This window comes from Polypterus senegalus, chromosome 8, assembly GCF_016835505.1.
Source record: "Polypterus senegalus isolate Bchr_013 chromosome 8, ASM1683550v1, whole genome shotgun sequence".
NCBI lineage: Eukaryota > Metazoa > Chordata > Cladistia > Polypteriformes > Polypteridae > Polypterus > Polypterus senegalus.
In genome coordinates this window covers 158555391-158578238 of record NC_053161.1, presented here as the reverse complement: position 1 = coordinate 158578238, position 22848 = coordinate 158555391, and the positions used below count along the sequence as shown (strand labels likewise).

Here is a 22848-nt window from a genome sequence, read left to right as displayed (position 1 = left end):
CTTCGGGGCTAACACCAAGTCGCATATTGGTTGATCGGCGTGCAATGTGGCATTGCACCAGCTGCAGCAGACAATCAAAAGTGGAAACCGACATCCAACAGTAATTAAAAAACTTGTGCGGAAATTTTCGCATTTCTTCAGAAAGCACAAAAAAGCTTCCTTTAACCCGACGTTGTGCAGTCAGAGGATGAACCCAGTAGCGGCGATTTTTCTCTCCCTACGCCGTATTACGAATATTTTTAAAACAAGAAGATTAATATCTAACATAGCAAAATGGTCCATATTGAAAGGAGGCACCTCAAATAAAACGACAAGGGCTTTCATATCCAGTTCCCGACACTGCCTCCAGAGGTTAACACACAAACTACAATTCGGGCTGCAGGCTGGCGTTAGACAGAGACAAACGAACGCCGGTGTAGAAGTCAATCGATCGCCAGCACAAAATGCAACATAAACGTCTAGGACGTTCAGAGCAAGTTCGTTTATCCAAAAACTTAACGCCCGTGTGAACAAGGCCTTAGTGATACCTTTTAGTTTATTGATTTTTAAAGTCTGTCCTGTTTCACTACTACATACTAATGGCTAGTATTTCATAAAAGAAACACTATCATAGATAATTCAACTCTCATGCGTAAAAAAAAAAAGACTGTCTTTTGTGAGGTTTATGCTTCCAAGCACCAAGCACAGTGCCTGTGGTTCAGTACACGAGATGTACCTTGAGGAACTCCGCACTAAAGAATGGTACTAATAGTAAAGGGTGTTATAAAATACACAAATCCGCTTAATCCAGATCAGGGTCACAATGAGGTACCGTCCCAAGACAAGTCTCCAGGCCATCCCCCCTCCACTCATGCACACACCCACATTGTCAGGTTAAATTTGGGACAATTAGCCTGATGTGCAAATATTAAGAGTATTTGGGAGGGAGACCCCCCAGAAACAGTGACAACGTGCAGACTTGACACGCACAATGACCAGGCACAGGACTCCAAACCAGGATCACTGAATCAGTAACGCAGCAGTGCTAACCAACGCGCCACAGTAAAATATGTTCCAGAAAACCTAAAACACTTGCTTTTCCTGCAGTACAGGCAAATTGTGAACAGACTGCATACTTCCTAAAACACAAAGTGAAAGTCCCTGTCTGACACTAACAGGCACACGAGTCCAACTTTCATTTCCTCCCCGAAATTACAGCAGCACTTAACAGGATGTATTTGCTACATGCAGCTTACTTGCACACTCTGTACTTGCCAATTCATCAATATTTGATTTCATTATGTACTACACATTTTTAAAAAGCATTTTAAAAGCCATAGGTTAACAGTTTGTGAATTGACTCATGTTTATCATGTCAAAACTGATTCACCACCATGTGCACTGGTTATCGAAATGAGGACCAAATACAGTAGGAGTACATTGGGGACTTTCAAATCTTAACACGATATTTTGGGAAAAAAAAAATAATAATAATTATTTGAATAAGATTAAATGAGCTGTTCTTGTCCCCACATTTATATCTCTTATAATAAGGAAGAACACAAAGCAGGACGTGGTGAAAGAGAAGCTTGCTTGAAGAAGACAGTAACAGACTGTTAAACCATTAACCATAATCTCCGATTATACAAGATAAAACCCTTATTTCTTCAGGTATCACAGACTGCTCACTTACTTACGCAAGTTATTTATTTTTAACAGCACATTTCACTGTTTTTGCTTGTGACCACTACTGATATCAAATTTTAACACTGCTGTGACCTGAAATTAAATTATTATTAGACAACTTTAAATAACACATCACAGCTTAGAATTTGCCAGCAATGTAACTGGCCATCTACAGTATATTAAAATGTTAAAGTTTTTATATGCCAAATTTAGCAAAACTTGATATGGCAGGGATTTCCAAACCACATTCATCCAAATGCTTAGGAAAATTCTAGAACAGTTAAGGAAAAAAAAAAACAAACCTGGAGTGGTCCCACCTAGACTTTCTCGTATACTCAGATATGAGGATGGATATTTGAGGAGTAAACCTCATGTTCATATATTATATCATGTACATTAAGAACCATCAATAACAAATCAAATCAAATTAATAATACATTAAACAATTATTATAAAAGTAAAGTTGAATAAATCAAATTCTGCAGCTGCATGAATAAAAAGTATAGCTTCTGGTTAGCGGAAATAGCTCAAAAGTTAATAGACGTCTACGTTTTGTACCTAATACTTGTATGCAAAATTTGCTTGACCTAAGTGAAAGCGTACTAAAGTTCTCGTGTTTACACACACACAGACATAATTCCATAATTTTCGGACTCAGGGAGGTCTAAAATGTCGAGATTCATCAAAATCTCAAGGTCAAATTTTTGGATGATTACAATACTTTCCCTATACTGTGTATACAAGAAAGTTGAAAACAAACACTACATTTTTGAAGACTTGTGAAAATGTCAATGTAACATCAATGTTTCATTCATTAGATAGATAGATAGATAGATAGACAGACAGACAGACACACACACACTTACTTTATTAATCCCAAGGGGAAATTCACAATAAAGCAGACCTGTGGGTTAGGGAGTTAAGAATAATCATAAATATCACATGTGGACAAAAAAGTAATAACAAAAAAAAAAAAACAAATAGACTACACATTATGAATACCACAATGAATGGACTGGAATCCCAACTTGAACGGTGGGCGATTCCTTGTCTGGCTGGTAAGCCATAATGAGAGAAACTGGATGGACGGGCATTCTGGCCGGGTTGGATATGGCTAATCTTTCCCTGGCGGGAGGCCATAGCAGAAAGAGAGAGGATGTCTGCTTCCCAGAGTTACATATTTCCCATTTACACTGGGTGGAATCACACCCCTGGCAGAGCTCTCACTGATACACCTGTAGGGCATGCTGGGAGTTGTAGTCCAAATGTTCATCCCAGTTGGGGTATTTTGAGGCCACCAGGGGCACCTGTGATGGGTGATGTCGCTACCTTGGGGCGGGCTTTTGCTTGATCTGAAAGTGCTTGCAGTTTTGTGGCACTGGAGGAACTCCAGGGCCCCGCATAGAAGAAGCTGCCTCATCTTCATCAGGCAGGCAGAGTCAGGAGAAGAGTAGGACAACACTCACCTGGGAAGAGTCGAGGAGAAAGAAGAGAAAAGGTTTGCTATGCTGTGAATGAAGAAGCCTGTTAAAGGTACTTTGTAAAATAAAAGCCAGTGTTCGAACCTGGGACTGTGTCTGTGAGTTTGTGTTTTGCTGTTCAGCCCCCTACTGGTCACAACACCTATGTGGTAATGAGCTGCGTGGTGTGAAAGAAAAGTGGAACTTTCTGACCAACATGTGAATTAAGGTGTCTTATGAGAAACCTGAATGAGCACATCAAATGAAGAACACTGATGACGTTTACTGGCATGTGTAATCAGTTGGTTAATAACTTCTTAAAAGGTGTCCGGACATCACTCACCACGTACAGAAGGCTCCTTTAGTTAAATAAAGCCCCGCTGCCTGAAGACTGTTCCTGCAGAAAGAAAGAAAGCTAAAGCAAACTCCACATCTTTGCTGTATTACTGAAGTGAGCCACATGTTCAGCCTATGATGCGCATTCAGCTTTTTCAAGAGCAGCACAAAAGCTTGTTGCAATGCAGACAAAAAGACTGCGGTCAAAGCACTCAAGCTCTAGTTGTCATGTTGTGACCCTCGATTTAGGTGTATGGACTGATCTTTTTTGTCTGACACTCAATAATAGAGTGCAATGGAATCACAGACTAATTCTTAAGGTGACTTTTAAACTTTGATTGATCACAACAATGCACGTGGGAAGAATATCTGAGAAGACGAAAAAGGGATATGATACACAGTACCAAAGAAAACCTGGCAGCACTCAGCAATTTCTATTATCTGCAGTAATGCTAAGTACAGTTTTCCCCCTTTTTTGAGCATCATGAATTCCTGAAAACCACTCGTAAGGAAAACCCTTGCAACTGGAAACCAATTGACAGTAATTTCAATGGCAAAAAAATTAAAACTGCAGTAAAGACAACAAAGAAAAAAAACAGCATCAATATCCCACTCACTGATCAAATTTAAAACAAAGATGGGAGCAACATCATTGTTGTGGGCTCCTTAGCATTTGCAGGGGTGGGTAAGATGGTGATGGAAAAGGAAAAGATGAAGAGGTGAGTAAGTTGTTCAAACTCCATTTCTGAATCATCCTCATCTTCTGCCTTTCTCTGCAACTTCAACAGGAGTGTCCAGACACTGGTGCATATCCCTGACAAGAATAGTACTGTGACACAACTGCGCCCAAGTGAGAAATGTATAATGTACTCCACACTCATGAACAACGAGAATGGTGCTGTTTTGCACCAAAAACGGAATGCCGCCTTGCAAAAATGCCACTCTTAGGCCAGGTTTATACTTCATGCGACACGATTGCTACATAAACGCACCGTTAATACTTGCGCATGTTCTTTACGTACAGTAAATCTGGAAGGTGGCAGTGTGAGATATCAGCACGATGAGAAAATGTTCAGCTTTGTGTGTGTTGTGAATTGCCTGAAACATCCATTAAATTCCGAGGACACCTTGCCACAATATCTCTGAACAGGATGTTTAATGATTAAATCCAGCAATCTAGGGATGCACCCATTCCAGCAGGCATCAGGCGTGAGACAGAAACAATCCCTAGGTGGAGCATCAGCTCATCGTAAGGTGAATACAAGCACTCACATACACTAGAATCATTTTAGCGTCACCAAATCCCCAAACTTTCATATCTTTGGAAGGAAACTGGAGCACACTGTGGAAACCCAGCAGGAAAACATGCAAACTCCAGGCAGGGAACATCAGAGACGTGACTCCCTGCGAGATAGCAGCGCTACCACTTTGCCACCATGCTGCTCCCACATGTGTAATTATTAACAGTGTTCATTATTTAAACAAAGTTAACGACTTATCTGTATAATGTAACATACATATTTTAATGTGTTTCATCATGAAAGTGATATCAAGTATAAATCTAAGGATTCCAAATGTGCAGGGAGCTGGAATATTATAAATTGAATGTGTTCTGTGTGGCGATTACTGCTGTCAGGTCAGGAGGAAGCCCCGGAAGAACGTACTGATTAACAACTGGGTCAGTTTTAAGATGACATTTTAATGATGAAGTAAAGTACAAGATTAAAGTGTAGGTAAGTAGGTGGTTAGGTTAGGTTAGGTTAGTTAGGTACTTTATTAATCCCCAAGGGGAAATTTGCATACTCCAGCAGCAGCATACTAATAATGACAAAATACATAACTTACTTTATTTCTCTGAGGCTCAAATACAGGGTGGTCCAGATCTAATTATGCAGATCCAGATAATCTGGATGACTTTGATTTATGCGGGGCCGATTCCAGTTCGGCACAAAGACGATTCTTCATGTCGTCAGTTCGCACACTACTTGATGGTCCAGAATTTTTCGGGTGATTTTCTATGTATATAGCATAGCATAATGTAAATTGCATAATTAGATCTGGACCACCCTATAGAGCGCTGTAAATTCTGATGCTGATGTTTAAGTGCGCAGAACAAAAAAAAACAGGACAGAAAATGGTACCGTAGATCCCGGAATACAGGCCGACCCAGTATATTAGCCGAACCCCTTCTCTACCTACTAAATTACATGTATTTGCTGATGACCGGTATTTAAGCCGACCCCATTCTCCAAGCAAAATTTTCTAAATTTCCTTAAAAGTGTCTCTTCGGGTATATTTATAATGTTTATCGGCGAGAATTTGAGACTGACGGCATTTTTGATATATAATATAATGTGCATAATTTACCAAAACACCAATAATTTTTCTAATGTACTAACTAAAAAGTTATAAAAGTGCCTAGCCTACTTCGATTAAGCTAGGAGCATGGCGGCACGCATGGTCGCAGCGGCTCAGGGCTCTCCTTTTCAGTGCACTTTTTTGTTGTTTTTGTACTTTTTTTTTTGTCCTTGTTTGTGCACGATCGGTTCGGCGAACATCCGCTACACCATTCAGAACCTTATAGACATCGGTGTCCAGAGCCAGACATCTGTTTCGAGTGTTTTTCATCACATGCACAACATCCCAGACAACATAACGAGACCAGCGGGCTCTCCGTGGATTGTTGTCAGGTCTAGGAGACGACACAGACGGAGTAGGGAAAGAAAGCAGAAGCGGGGCCGCAGATCCGGCGTTATGTTAAAGCTAAAAACAACCATACAAGCCCTATACAGAACTTTTTTCTGCACTGAAAGAGCTGCTTTTAATTTCATTGTAGATGCGTATAGTGACAATAAAAGGCATTCTATTCTAGAAACAATTTCATACTGTACTCACCATTTAATTTGACATCTTTGGGCTGCAGGAAGGGAGGAGATATTTCCACACAATGTCCATCTTCGTTTCGATTGCGATCGCTTTCTTTTACCTTCTCTTCCTTCCTTAGCAATTATGTGTCTTGCTTGCATGGTCTTAATGAATTATATATATATATATATAGGTAAATCACTGCAATGACGGAAATTACATCCACAAACACATGTATCTGGGCTCCGACTGACGCTACTAACGCTCTCAGTTGTTTGTTTACAATCGCGCAAGCGGATACACGTGACCGCATCCGTTTAAAACGCAAGATGTTGATCGTAAATCAAAACAAAAAATTTCATTTTAAACTTCCCGATAATTTATTATAAATTTTATTAATAAAATCAACAACTAGAACACTTTTTTAAATAAATTATTTATTTAATTTAAAGTACCGGCATGCAAAGTTACTTCTTCATCTGAAAGATGGCTCTGTGGTTTCGTCATTATTTACTTCCGTATTCATCGGCAAAACCGGCATTGCGCTGGAAATCTTGAATCTGAAACGATACTCGTTGTATAAACCGACCCCCAAACTCCAAGCCAAAAATCTAGGACGAAATTCTCGGCTTATATAACGGGATCTACGGTATGTGAGACTTTTAAAATGTATCGTGTCATTGTGTTAGGGAATATGCGACACTTGAATATAAAAACACCAGAAATGCATTTGTATGTCGGCATTTTGCTTCACCACATCGAAAAATTCATCAAAAAAAAAAAAAAATCGAACCATGCACATCGAGCTTGTTGGATCTGCAGAGCGTCTTTCTGTAACATGTAGATAGGAAACAGAGACTCTGACATCACGTTCCAACTTGATTACACTGCGCTCCCTGACTTTTGGCTGGTACTGCAACTCACACACACGTCGCGTTAATTTCTGAGGACCTGCTCAGAGGACGCGTCAAATGAACGCTGGGGACACGTGGCAGCCATGATGCATACGCGTTTTGAGCGTGAAGTATAAATGAGACCTTATTTGCTCATAAGTGTAATGAGAAGTGGAGCAATATGACCCCTTTTATTGGCAAACTAAAAAGATTTCCATATGCAAGCCTTCGTGGCAGCTCAAGCCCCTGCTTCAGGCAAGACACCGTGCAACTTAATAAAGGGTATTAAATGCAATCCCTTGTAATTGTTAAAACTTGTAACTCAAATCCTTGTATTTTGGTGGACTGCTATACTAAAATATACATCAAATATGTCTGATGTCCCCATGATGTTACCAAGCTACCAATCACTCTGCCTTCAAAGTTACTGCTAGGCCTGGAAAAACAACTGGGATGGGGCCATCACTTTTGCTTTGGGTCCTACAGCACTGATGACCCCAGATCTTTGATATGCTGCCTCTCTACAGTCCTGTGAAAAATTAAGTACACCCCTTTTGAACATTCACAGACAAATGAAGAGTTGAACAGCATTTAAAGAGTATCTATAGATAACAGTGATTTAATATAGCAAATATCATGTTACACTTACATTTTATAGTTCATAATTTATATAAATTTCCTAGATTTGTCACTAACAAAAAGAGACCAGGGTTTGTGTCCTGGCTACTCCCTGCATGGAGTTTGCATGTTCTCCCTGTGTCTGTGTGTGTTTCCTTCGGATGCTCCGGTTTTCTCCCACAGTCCAAAGACATGCAGGTTAGGTGCATTGGCGACACTAAATTGTCTTGTGTGTGCTTGGGTTGTGTAAGTGGATGTGTGTGTGCCTTGCGATGGACTGGCACCTTGTCCAGGGTTTGTTCCTGCCTTGCACCGTATGCTACCTGAGATAAGCTCCAGCAGAGCCCCACAACCCTGTTCAGGAATAAGCGGATTAGAAAATGACTGACAGACCAATACCTAAAATCAGATCGGGGCAAATGAAGAGACCATCATTAGAAAGGATCTCAGAGGAACCCATCTTATGAAATTCTCAGACATTTACTCAGGTTTGCTCATGATATTGAAGTGTGTATTATCACCATGCCAAGACCAAAAGAGCTCTCTGATGCCTTCGAAAATAAGGTTCCACAAGTCTGTGAAGGGATTTTAAAAAGATCCTCATACAAATCAGAAATCAACCATTGCACTGTCTGGAAAAGAATTTACAAGTGGAGAAGATTTCAGACTTTCAATTTGTCCAAAGATGTTTGGCCCGAGAGCAGAATGCAAGATGCTGACAAAAGTCTCCAAGAATCCCAGAAATTCATCATGGGACCTACAGGTTGCCGTTACCACTGTTGATTTCAAAAAGCATGAGCCTACCGTTAGAAAGAGACCGCGCAAGTTAGATGTACATGGGAGGTGTGCCAAGAGGAAAACTTTACTGTACAAAGAGAACACCTGAGCTAAGACTTGCTGGAAATAACTGCTCTGGACAAATGAGGCAAAGATGTTATTGGGCCATAGTAGCAGAAGACATTTTGGCAAAAAACTACAGACAGCATTTGACCACAAGAACCGACACCAACTGTAAAGAATGATGGTGGAAATGTTATTGTTTGGGGCTCCTCTGCTCTATCAGGTCCTGGGGCAGCTCCATTATGAAGTCTTCATTGTAACAGAGGGTGCTTAAGGATAATGTCAGACCATCTAATAGAAGACTGAGCAAAAAGTGTACATTGCCGCATGGCAGTGAAGCTAAACATACCAGTAATCTACCAGGTTGAATGGCTGAAAAGCAAGAAATGGAAGGTTCTTGGATTGCCAAGTCAAAGCCCAGATCTGAAACCCATCAAGATGGTGTGGGGTGATTTGAAACATGCAAGTCACCCCTCAAACATCGCACAGGTAAAAGGATTCTACACGGAGGAATGGGGAAAAACATTCTCCCAGTTGATGTCACAGATTGGTAGACAGCTATAGGACATGCCCACCTGAGACTGTTTCTGCCAACAGGTGCAATGCCTGCTATCAGAGCCAATGGACCTAATTTTTATTATTTTTTTTTGGCATTTGGTACACTATATTACTCTGAGGGCTATTTGTCTTTTTGTGTAATGTTAGACAGATGGAAGTACCATACCTGTTCATTTTTCACGAAATAAATGATTGCAAAGTCAGTTTCTTGATAATGTATCTCCAGAGGCGGCACGGTGGCGCAGTGGTAGCACTGCTGCCTTGCAGTAAGGAGACCTGGGTTCGCTTCCTGGGTCCTCCCTGCGTGGAGTTTGCATGTTCTCCCCGTGTCTGCGTGGGTTTCCTCCGGGCGCTCCGGTTTCCTCCCACAATCCAAAGACATGCAGGTTAGGTGGATTGCCGATTCTATATTGGCCCTGGTGTGTTGGTGTGTTTGTGTGTGTCCTGCGGTGGGTTGGCACCCTGCCCAGGATTGGTTCCTGCCTTGTGCCCTGTGTTGGCTGGGATTGGCTCCAGCAGACCCCCGTGATCCTGTATTCGGATTCAGCGGGTTAGAAAATGGATGGATGGATGTATCTCCATAGATTTAAAAGAAAAACATTCCATGGGTTATATGGGGTACTTTTTCACGTGAGAGTACACATTAGAAGGTAACATCACCGGACATACGAATTGATTCACAAGTGGACGTTGGTAATCATTGTCTGCTTGTTATAATCCAACAATCAAATTCACAAACAGCTTCATTATTTCTTCTGCATTAACATTCTAAAAACACTCATTAAATGACCACATCCATTTTCTGAACCCAGTTATTCTTTACTGTCACATATGGTACTCAAGCCAAATGCAGCAGAATCAGGCCCAAGGCAGGGAAACGTCAGTGCTATTGAAGGTGCACCACAACACAAAGAGACACACACACACAAATCACTGACTCACACAGATGAGGACTTACCAGTTGACCTAAACCACAAGCTCCAGGGCTAGAAAAGAAACTGTGTTTCTCCATGCAACATTTCTGTCGGTAAGCTGCGAGTGCCTGTGGTTTCGTCAAGAAGTCGTGCCAACTCTGCTCGTTTCATTTTCAAATCAAATGAAGCCAAGCGAGTCAATCACTTATTACTTCAGTCTCTTTGTGTTGTGGGTGGTGCAGTGGTTAGAGTGCCTCCACAATTCTGAATACTACAGATTTTTGCATCCCACACTTTTTCATGATTGAATGTTGCATGTTCTCCCCGTGTCTGCGTGGATTTCCTGCGGGTGCTCCGGTTTACTCCCACAGTCCAAAGACATGCAGGTTAGGTGGATTGGCGATTCTAAATTGGCCCTAGTGTGTGCTTGGTGCGTAGGTGTGTGTGCGTGTCCTGCGGTGGGTTGGCACCCTGCCCGGGATTGGTTCCTGCCTTGTGCCCTGTGTTGGCTGGGATTGGCTCCAGCAGACCCCTGTGTTCGGATTCAGCGGGTTGGAAAATGGATGGATGGATGGATGGTCAGGTGGCGGCTTGTTTTGTGTCTCATTATTGTTTGCCTGCTCATTAAGGAAAAAGAGATAACTAAGGGGTCTGAGTCACGTCAATTAAAAATAAGGCAAAACAAGTCAATCAGCAGCAAAAGCGGCTCACTAATTAAGAAGGAGGTTAGAATGAAAACCTGCAGCTACTGCGGCTCACAAGAACCGGAGGTGGACACCCCTGGTGTAAAGTGTTCAAAAACTACTGACTCTAGTAAGACTCTTAATGCCACTGTGAATTTGTGTTTCGGGTTTAAAACTACCATAGATACGTCATATTCTGAAAATTACAAAAAATCTAGAAATCAACCTTCAATGCAAATTAAAATGTATCCTGAAAAAAATAAAATTACTACATGCAAAACTGGAAATTTTAGCACAATTTCTAGTCAGGGCCAGCACATCTTTACCTATTCCTGCAGCCCAAAAATTCTTTCCAACCCCAACTTCACAACCCTGGCTCCACACTCCTTAGTCAGACAATTCTCGGACCTGGGGCCTCATGTATAACGCCGTGCGTAGAACTCGCACTATAACATGGCGTAAGCACAAAAGCCGAAATGTGCTTACGCACAGAAAAATCCAGATGCAGGAATCTGTGCGTACTCCAACTTCCACGTTCTTCCGCTACATAAATCCCGATCAGCGTGAAAACTAACGCTCGTGCACACGCATTATGTAACGCTCCAAATCCTCCCAGAATTACGCCTCTTTGAATATGCAAATCAATATAAATCGCCCTTAAGCGCAGCCTTCTGTGAAAAGACAATGGGAAAAGCACAGGGGATACATAAGAATTTCAGCGAATACCAAGTGGAGGCAAAGGAAAAACATACTATTTGTTCAAATCAACCGTGGTATAATCAACAAAAGGAAGTTGATCGAGTGACATAGCGTGTTGGAGAAACTTGAAAGCTCACGTTCACAAAATCGCACCGTGCCAGAAATAAAAAAGAAGTCACATATCAAAGCTGCCGTGAAAAGGCGAGTTGTAACCCCACTGTCAGAGTGTCACATGAAAGTTTATTAGGGTACAGAGAAAAAAGCCACACGGTGGGGAAAAAGCACGAAATGTCAACTTCAATCTCGACATTTCCACTTCAATCACGTAGTTTATTTTGTCATTTAGTAGAACATTATAAACTTAATCTTAAAATCGTTTAACCAGTTTCTCAAATCACATCACAATTAAAGTAGCACGTTAAATGCTTTATTTTGTATTTGATCTTCTATGTGCTCTATGTTTGTGAATCACTACTTGCTTCTTAAACCGGCTCTCTTCCTCCAACTGGACACAGAATTCATTACATTCGTGATATTACAGTTCTCTGAATAACTAAAATACTGAGATGTATACGTGATATTATTTTCATGATGATAGTTAAAGCATGTTATTGATTGTGTGCGACCTTCGATGAAATTATTTATTGCAGCAGTACTCATCGGCGGCTCTGTCCAATAGAGAAAGTCCAATGTCAATATGGTATCTTATGCACGATGGATGGCCACATGCTTTGCGAACACTGCATAGCCGCCTCGTGCTCATAACACAAGCATTTAACTTTTGTCGAAATTTGCCGCTGCGTTTTTAGCTGTGTTGTTATTTTCTCTTTCTGTTTTATATTCAATATATATTGGTGTGGCCGCCCCTGCAGTCCTTGCTTTTCTTTCTCCAAGTAACCCATCCCCACACAATCAGCTCTGTAATAGACATTAAGCCATCTGTAAGCTTAGAGCGCTGATTCTTCAAAACATACAGTTTGAAGATACAGTGATATAAATACTCCGAGTGGTGCACTGAGAGTAATATGGAAAAAGATGATCTGCTGTGGCAACTCCTAACGGGGCAAGCTGAAAGAAGAAGAAGAAGGTGCAGTGAGAGTAACAATGCTAAAGCAGTTATGGTATTTGGAATACTATGGCTATTCCCTGGACCATTATATTGTTACAAGTTAAGTACAATCAGATGCATTACACTAATAAACAATATGCGGTTAGTTTCAGTGTATTTATAAAGCCACGTCAGGAAAATAAAGAGTAACCACACAGGAACAGTAGCAGTGCTTTGACGCTGGGTGCCGCCAGTCTGCAAAACCGAGCGGAGAACTTGCATACGACAAGTGCGTGGCTTTACGCCAAGTGTAGGTTTTATACATCGCGATTTGAACGTGGAAAAGTTCTTACGCAACATTTCTGTGCGTACGCACCGTTTATACAGGAGGCCCCTGGTAACAGATACTGTGACAGGCCGCACATTTATTTTCGTATTTTACCCTGTCCTTTGCAGATGTTGAGGGATGGAGAAGGAGGCTTTTTCCAGCGACTTCTATCCACAGAAGTAAGGGGAACTTACGACGTGTGCCCATGACCAGCGATCACAGAATTTGTCATTCCTAGTAATTCCGTCAGACCGATCAGTGCCTTGCTCCAAGTAAATCAAACAGATCTGACTTTGTCAAAACTCAGAGGTGCGGGGAGTCAGTGTGTACGAGAGCCGAGAACCAATGAGCACTCAAAGCAGACGTACAGTGCCAGAAAGAGGCCACAGGGAATAAGGAACACAGAAGTTTTGGACTGCACAAACAAAAGGGAGACTTGTCTGTCTAACGTCTTCTATTTGTCACAGAATGAAAAGCATGGAAAAAGAAGAAAAAAAAAAGGCCACGATTACAGTTTAACTTGCCATACCCAACAAGGCACCTGCTCTGTCTGGCAGCCCATTTTAGCCGACAGCATGTAGCAAAGCTTACGACACGTTGAAAATCTGAAACTCTGCTGGAAAGCCGTCACGGTATGGTGTGTAACTTCTCATCCCCTGCAATTCCTAGTCATGTAATCCGACATCCTCAAGGTGATGAGATACATCTACTACAGTACCTTGACATCCCCAAAGTTGTGTAATGTGCCATCGGCTTTAGCTGCAATCACACACCTTAATTTGTGTACTAAAAAATGAATAAGAGCATTTTACAGAATAAAACTTCCAAAAGGTATATCGCTCTTATGAAAGCCTAAATAAAAATAACTTGATTTATGGTGACACTCAGCACCTGCAGACTACCCAACACCTTTCATCACACTTTCTGCTCCAGCGCAAATTGTAAATACACCTGATGAAGGCTATACAGCCGAAACATTGCGTCCTTAACCTTCGTTCAGTTTCAGCCTGGAAATAACCTTCTACACCACCCCTGACTTGTCAATTATTGTCAAAACTTAAACCTCCTCACTGGTCAACATATAGTTTAGTGAAACCCAAACTAAATAACAACTCTAGATATCTAACATCTAGAGGCTCGCTTTGCTAAAGTGTTTTACAATATAACAAAACATTTTGTCTAAACATAAGAGAAAAAGAGAAGGAGGGCAGCGATTAGTGCTATTGCCTCACAGATCCAACAGTCTTGGATTAAATCACACAGACTGCATGGTTTCTCTGTCTCTTTGTATGCGTTTTCCTCTTGCTACTCCAGTTTTCTTCCCACATTAGAACACTTTCAATGTGAACCAGCCATTCAGCCAAATACGGCACCCCAATCCCATAATTTTTCCAAAATACCTTATCATTCAAGTTTTGAAGGTCCACAGAGTCAGTCATTGTCCAACCCGCTATATCATAACACATGGTCACGGGTTGTCTGCTGAAGGCAATCCCAGCCAACACAGGGCACAAGGCAGGAACAAATCCCGGGTAGGGCGCCAGCCCACCGCAGGACACACACTAGAAACAATTTAGGATCGCCAATGTACCTAACCTGCATGTCTTTGGACAGGTCCACAGAGTATTACTGCAAATTTACCCTAAGCACATAATATTAAAAATAATACATTTTATTTATATAGCGCCTTTCCCATGCTCAAGGCACTTACAGAATATAAGAAAGAACGGCTGGGTATACAGTATATAAGCATTGTACAAACCAAATAAATAAATAAAGAAGAGTAAGACAGTAAATTCAGAGAAAAGCCTAACAGACAACATAATTGATGGTCTAGCACACACACACACACACAGGTTACATAAGCATCATGACACAGAGGTAAACTGAGAGAAGGTTAGTAAAGTCAAGTAGAGCTAAACGCCATTCTGAACAGATGAGTTTTGAGTTGTTTTTTAAAAGAATTCATGGAGTCAGCTCATCCGATTTATTTCGGTAGGTCATTCCAGAGTCTGGGCGCTATACAGCTGAAGGCCCTGCTGTCACCCATGGAGTGCAGATTAGTGTGGGGCACAACAAGATTGCCAGAATCTGAGGACTTTAGTTTTCCACCTATAACCCAATGTTTAAGTGGAAAACTCATTTTAAAAAATAAGATGGGATTTACCGTACTAATTCCATTCATAACTTTGAGCACCTCGGCTATGCCACCCACATCCCCACAGATGTATGTCAGGTTAAGTGTTGATTCCAAAATGGCCCCATGTGGGTGTGTGGATCCGGAGCCTAGTGCTGCCAGGATAGACTCCATGATGAAATGGATGAAGTTTAAGGTTTAAGAATGTTATGCTGAAACAAGAAAGATAACAAAGAAAAAGCAAAAAGGTCACACTTTGTAACTGTGACATTTTTAGGGACATTTTTCTATATTTGGAGTGTGGCACACCACCACCTCTTTGTCCAGTACACATGTGCTGTTTATTTTAAGGGGATTAAAATCTAAAATTGCATAAACTTTATTTAATTAAAATGAATAATTTAAAAATATAATGTTCCAGTTTACGGTTTTATTGCAAATTATGTGTCATAACGCATTTCCAGACTGAACCTTTTAGGTCAATCCTGGTCACTTCTCTCAACCTGCTGTGTTAAGGAGCACCATTATGAGGTCTGGTTTAGGGGTAATTTAGAAGGAAAGGCCTGGGGGTGAAAGCCTGTTGGATGTGAGGCCAATATTTTGAATGCTCCGTGGAGTGTTGTACAAATTATTCCTGTTCACCTAGAGTACAGCTTTTAGAAACCTCAAAATTAGTTTTCTTATTTCTCAAAACCCAGCCTGTACAAATGGCCTCAAGATTAACTCCCATACTTAAGGATTTATAATGAGCTCTTTTTGTTAATCCTCGAGTCGATATCCGAGTTCCTATTGTCGTCCAGATTATCACCAGCCAAATATGTAATACAGTACACGTACTTCTAATCCAAGATAAATGGAGCCATACTGCCCACTGGGAAGGCATACCTGCGTCCCTGACATCTGATGAGCTGTCACCCTGCGAATGCACAGTCTGGCCCATTACTTACTGACTGACTGACGAGCAGCCGATGAAACTGACTGCTCTTTCCGGCCGCTCAGGTGCAACCGACAAACCGGCCGGTCAGGCCTCTGCTACCGCGGACCGCGCGCCACGTCTCCCGAAAGGCTTGCCCGCAGTCTTTTCAATGGATGTCATTGCGGATAACAGGACGGCTGAACCTTCAATTATAAGCACACAAAGCATAAGTAGTGCCTTCCTTCGCAGAACGGGTCATGTTATTTTAACACGTTCACAAAAGCCTAGACCAACACATCAGTTAGGACACATGCAGGCAAAACCTGCGGCATTCTCGCATCTGCAACAGACGTAACGACAGCCGTCTTACCTGCTGCCTCAGCCTTGGAAAACAGCAAGAAACACAACTCTTGACTCACGCAGATCATTCAGCAACGGCAACCAAATACAGAGCTCACAGCGGTCAGTAAGCCGGACCGCCCCGCTCTGATGCGCGCCTGCGTGCGTGTGTCTACGTGCGCGAACCTGTGCCGTTACCGCGGACACGAGTCGCATCGTGTACGAGCGCGTCGAACACAAATTGTTCCCGCCTCACTGCGAACGTGCGCGTGGCACGAGATGAGCGTGTCTGTCAGTTCTCTGCAGGAGTGCTGGAGTGGGAGGAGTTGCGGTATGCAGCGTCGCGAGTCATCGTACGTGATGATAGATAGATAGATAGATAGATAGATAGGAAGGAAAAGCACTATATAATAGATAGATAGATACTTTATTCATCCCAAGGGGAAATTCACATACTCCAGCAGCAGCATACTGATACAAGAACAATATTAAATTAAAGAGTAATAAAAATGCAGGTAAAAACAGACAATAACTTTGAATAATGTTAACGTTTTCCCAGTCCAGGTGGAACTGAAGAGTCGCATAGTGTGGGGGAGGAAAGATCTCCTCAGCCTGTCAGTGGAGCAGGACGGTGACAGCAGTCAGTCGCTGAAGTTGCTCCTCTGTCTGGTGATGATCCTGTTCAGTGGATGTTGTGGATTCTCCATGATTGACAGGAGCCTGCTCAGCGCCCATCGTTCTGCCACGGATGTCAAACTGTCCAGCTCCGTGTCTACAATAGACCCTGCCTTCTTCACCAATTTGTCCAGGCGTGAAGCGTCCCTCTTCTTTATGCTGCCTCCCCAGCACACCACCGCGTAGAAGAGGGCGTTCATCACAACCGTCTGAGAGAACATCTGCAGCATCTTATGGCAGATGTTGAAGGACGCCAGTCTTCTAAGGAAGTATAGTCGGCTCTGTCCTCTCTTGCACAGAGCATCAGTATTGACAGTCCAGTCCAATTTATCATCCAGCTGCACTCGCAGGTATTTATAGGTCTGTACCCTCTGCACACAGTCACCTCTGATAATCACGGGGTCCATGAGGGGCCTGGTCCTCCTAAAATCCACCACCAATTCCTTGGTTTTACTGGTGTTCAGGTGTAAGTGGTTTGAGTTGCACCATTTAACAAAGTCTTTGATTAACTTTCTGTACTCCTCCTCCTGCCCACTCCTGATGCAGCCCACGATAGCAGTGTCGTCATTGAACTTTTGCACGTGGCAGGACTCTGAGTCGTATTGGAAGTCTGATGTATATAGGCTGAACAGGACCGGAGAAAGTACAGTCTCCTGCGGCGTTCCTGTGTTGCTGGCCACAATGTCAGACCTACAGTTCCCAAGATGCACATACTGAGGTCTGTCTGTAAGATAGTCCACGATCCATGCCACCAGGTATGAGTCTACTCCCATCTCTGTCAGCTTGTCCCTAAGGAGTAGAGGCTGGAAGGTGTTGAAGGCGCTAGAGAAGTCCAGAAACATAATTCTTACAGCACCACTGCCTCTGTCCAAGTGGGAGAGGGATCGGTGTAGCATATAGATGATGGCATCCTCCGCTCCATCCTTCTCCTGGTCTGTGGTATCTATATAATAGATAGATAGATAGATAGATAGGAAAAGCACTATATAATAGATAGATAGTGTAAGAGAATGAGAGAACAGTGACAAAGATTTGGGGTACCAGCCTGGTCACCCCATATAATCAGATTGTAGAAAACAAAGAAAGACTCACAATAATTGTGGAGAATTCTTTACAAATGTATGTTAGCAAAAGACCTGGCAAAGAATGCGGAGGCTCCAGTTTTGAGTTCTTCCAGCAAGAAGAGACGGGTTCATGTGAAAAGACACCGAAAGTGACATCAGAGGTGTTATAGCAGCCAATCCAGATAAACTCTTCTTGAAAGATGCCCAGGGATCCTTAATGACCATAGAGAGTCAGGTCCTCAGTTTTACGTGTCATCTGAAGGATGGCACCATTTTTACAGTATAATGTACCCATCACTGTACTGGGGCATTGGAATCCACATTCAGATCACAGGGTAAGTGCCCCCTGCTGGCCTCGCCAACACCTCTTACAGCAGCAACCCAAGCTTTTTCTAAATGGTCTCCCATCCAAGTACTGGCCAGGTCCGTTTAGCTTCAGGGGGGATGACCTGCTCTGAAGTGCAGGTAGTGTGGCTGTTAGGGTGGTTTTCAAAGCAGAAAGAACCAACCTCATATACAAAGAATCCTTCCTAGAATAAGATGGTGCTTTGTCAAGCAAAGGTTCCACAGAACCACATAACCCAGTAAAGAATCATGAAGTACCATTTAAAAAAACAGTGTATTTGTAAGGCAGGCCCAGTTAATATTTAGGTAATTGAAGGCCCCCGTGACTATAAAATCCCAAATGAAAAGGTACGCAATGAAACTACTATCTGTATTGCACACTCCCAATAGTCTCATTCTAGTCTAATTGAGACGTCCTCACTAAGATCTGTTTTTGATAAATGGCCACACCCAGCCTCTTCTATTCTGTTTATCTTTCTTAAAAATGTATAAGCATCTATGATATACTCATCCTTGTCTTTGTTATATAACCAGGCTTCTGTTATTTTTCCATCCATCCATCCATCCATTGTCTAACCCGCTAAATCCGAATACAGGGTCACGGGGGTCTGCTGGAGCCAATCCCAGCCAACACAGGGCACAAGGCAGGAACCAATCCAGGGCAGGGTGCCAACCCACCGCAGGACACACACAAACACACCCACACACCAAGCACACACTGGGTCCCCTAACTACGAGGCAGCAGCGCTACCACTGCGCCACCGTGCCGCCCTCTGTTATTTTTATAAATCATAATTATGCACAACTACATACAAATCCACCTCATTCGTTTTACTTTGATACTCTTAGCATTAAAACAAAGACTTTTTAATGTGTTACTTATCTTACTTTGAATTTTTGAGCTGGGGCTAGAATTTTCACATTTACCTTGTATGTCTGTTTCACACTACTATTCGTATCTTCATGTGAAGTTCTAAACCTGGTCTTCTCCCTACCAACCTCAACTACTTACGTGTTTAAACAACCATCACAAAGCTGGAACTTCTGTCGATTCTTTAGGACTCCACTGAAATAATGGATAGAACTTCACTGTGGAGTCGAACCCCATTACGTTCATCTAGAAAAGGGGTGCCCACACTTTATACGTAAAATATATGTTGTCGTATCTTGCATAACTGAATAACATTTATGGCACAATAACAATTCAATACATTTATGGTCATTACAGTATTTGGATTTAATAATCTTCATGTGGGAAAAGCCTGACTCGCATAAATAAGTAGTGCCGAATAATGCAGTCAAGGAGCTTTTGAATTCAGCCAAGTGAAACATGACTGTTGTCCGATTAACTGCGATTTTAGTTCCCTCTCCTTTCTCTTTCTCAGATCGCTTTTTGGAAGGACGTCAGTTTCGTAGTTTTTATGAACAGATCAAAAGTGCGTTTCCACATTTTCCTTCTTTGGAATAACAATGATAGACTGACAGATCAGACAAACGCACTTCGATTGTGACATTGTAAGAGACAAATCCTCTTCTAATTCCACATCTAGCCCATACCCTCCCCAAGCAATTTTTTTTTAATCCCTTCTTTAGTCGATATAAATTGGAAGGCTAACTACAGTAGATCACAGCCGGGGTTTAGCAGTAGCTTGCGCGTTTGATCGTGCCTGCGAGTGACCAGTGTATTAGAAGAAATGAGATCTCAGACTGGCCACCCTGTATGTCAATCAAGTGGCAAATGCCATAGGGAGGATATATGATAGACTAAAGTTTAAAAAAAGTGTTTTTTGAATGCAACGCGATCTACCTGCACTTCCTTTGCAATCTACCGGTCGATCGCGATTGACGCATTGGGCACCCCGATCTAGAAGATATAACGGATATCTATTTACTGATCATTCTGGATTTATGTGAAGCTGTCATTTTCCATAAATCCTGAAAATTAACCAGAAATAATAGAAGCGTATGTGCCTTGTGCTTATTTAAATCATGGTCGCATTCCGCATTGTCGTAAATTATCTCGACGATCAATGGATTGCTTGCTTGTTCATGACGCTAAAAAGCTTCGCTGGCTCCGAACCAGTTTCAGTGATGCAGTTCCTTTATTGTACCACACAATGGCACTGCATGACAAAAAAAAAGAAATGCCCGAGCCGAGCCGAGCCGAAAAAAAAAGTACAGTAATAGAAAAGCAGCAACGGCAAGCGGGTTGCGCACGTCATTTTGCTTGACGTTTTTCCGCAATCTGCCTCCTTTCAGGAAGAGAAGGCGCTCTAAAGAACTGCATAAAGTATCACTGGATTGAATTACTAAATGGCGAAAAGTCTTAAAACAATAGCTGTACTGCTATAGTACATACATACGTACTTTCATTTTCAAACACGTTTAATCCCACCCTAGACAGGGTGCAAAGCAGTACACGGCCTTGGAATATGCACTAGTCCAAAACCCAACTTTATTTTATACAGCGCCTTTCTCGGTTGGCACCGTCTCAAAGCGTTTTAAAATTTAGGATATGAAATCGTGTACAATCCCATGCTTTTTGTATACTGTATATGGAAATGACAGTGCGGTGAGCAACAGGAGCATAGTAACATTTGGTTAACAGATGAAATGGAAGTGTCATTAAATATAATGATGCCTGTCTATTAATAACTCCATCCCGCCCATAACCACGCCCGCTAGCACACGCCCACTTTTAAGCGCACGGTTTTTGTAATTTGCGGCCCGCCCCAGGATTGGCTCCTGAATTACATGCGCAGGTCACCCACGTCTCCAAAATGGATCATGTCAGTATAACAAAGGATTATTGTTTAAACAGAATGTGAATTTTTTCACGTCACGCTGCACATTCCCTGCTAGCGGTTTTATACAATACTGATCATGCTTGCGTTTTTTTAAATTATTAAAAACGTGTGCTTTTTAGAACGCTTTTTAGAAGTTCGATTTTTGATGATGTCTTGGGATTTTACCCAATATAATAGTATGAAGCATTTGTGTGTCTGTGTGTTTGTGTTATTATGCGTTCTACACAAGTTAATTAACTCAAATACTTACCTGAACAAAATGTGTCTCTGTTTTTATGGTTGGCACGGGGCCTTTGTTGATTTAGCACACACCGTGCAACACAACTTCTGACTTGGACACATTGTCAGTGATGGTGCCTGGGGTCATCGGGTGTTTTGGGTCTTTCAACATCAACCAGCCTTTACTAGGTAAGAAACTTGTGTAGTCCACAGATCCCACCAATCCCCCCACCACCCCCCTCCCCCTCTTGAACCACAGCCATCTTGATATTTTATTTGTGATGTCTATGATTTTCAGGATGGCTCAGCTTCTGTGCAGTTCCACGATTCCAAGGAGCTTTAGTTCCCTGCAAAGCCCATACACCTGACCTCAATGGAATCAAATCAGGACCTGCATCCCCTGCTGCAGCATTCGTCCATATGCTCCTCTTCCTCTTGAAGGCTTCATCCATCTGGTCTTCCTATGGAAAACAGTTTCAGGAGGACCACTTTTTTAGTTGTCTCTGTCACCAGGACAATGTCTGGCCTGAGTGTGGTCTCTGCAAAGGTGTCTGGGAATCTGAGCTGTTTCCTTAGGTCAACCATCAGCTGCCAGTCTTGTGCTGTAGCAAGTTGTCATCCTGGTGTCTTTTTGTTACTCCTGCAGCCCCTCTCCAGCCCTCACAAAGGTGATGTACTTCCTCACTGGTTGTTGCTGTTTTCTATCAGCAACCATGTGTTGATGAGAACTGCTATAATCCTCAGCCACCCGATCATAGCACCCTTCTCCACAAGGTTTTTAAGAAATGACTCAATATATGGCTTCAGGAACCCTCATTGCTGGAACAGTGCACATGGAGATGTTTCTGTACAGGCCCCAGCAGTAGAGATTCAATGGGCAAAGGAGGACGTCATAGACTGACTGATTAAAGAACTTAATCCTTTGCAGCTCTGACCGTGAGATATTTATTATTATTTTTTTTTATTTTTATTAATTTTATTACAATCCATACAAAGCAATCAAGATTTTACAAAAAGAAAAATTGAGTTAAGAACAGATCGATCCCCACCCCTGAGAGAGAGAGCAAGCCAAATAACGTTAAATTTAAGGCTTGTAAACATACCTAATTTAAAAAAAAAAAAAATTCTTTGTGCTTTATGAACTTATTTTAAAATATTACTGATTAGATCCTGCCTTGTTTTGAAAAAGGTCTGCACAGATCCTCTAACTGAGTATTTGATTTTTTTCCAGTTTCAAATAATATACCACATCGGTTTCCCACTGACTTAAAAGAGGAGAGTTTGGGTTCTTCCAGTTTATCAGAATAAGTCTGCGTGCCAACAGTGTAGTGAATGCAATCACAATTTGTTTGTCTTTCTCCACTTTAAGCCCCTCTGGAAGAACCCCAAACACAGCTGTTAATGGGTTAGGAGGGATTGTGAGTCCAAGGCCTTTGAAA

The 22848-nt window shown here is 42.0% G+C and overlaps 1 protein-coding gene across 6 annotated transcripts in view; it reads right to left on the bottom strand.

The window, feature by feature from the left end:
- LOC120533201 (RAB3A interacting protein (rabin3)) overlaps positions 1 to 16470 on the bottom strand; it is a 115706-nt gene extending 99236 nt beyond the window's left edge. For 3 of the 6 annotated variants that reach the window (XR_005634455.1, XM_039759958.1, XM_039759955.1), the window contains exon 1: positions 16331 to 16468. The gene's annotated coding sequence lies outside the window, so the exon portion shown is untranslated. Of the gene's footprint in view, positions 1 to 16330 lie in introns of all 6 variants that reach the window. The other 3 variants (XR_005634456.1, XM_039759956.1, XR_005634457.1) reach the window with 2 other exon arrangements.
- Positions 16471 to 22848: the final 6378 nt, after the last annotated feature.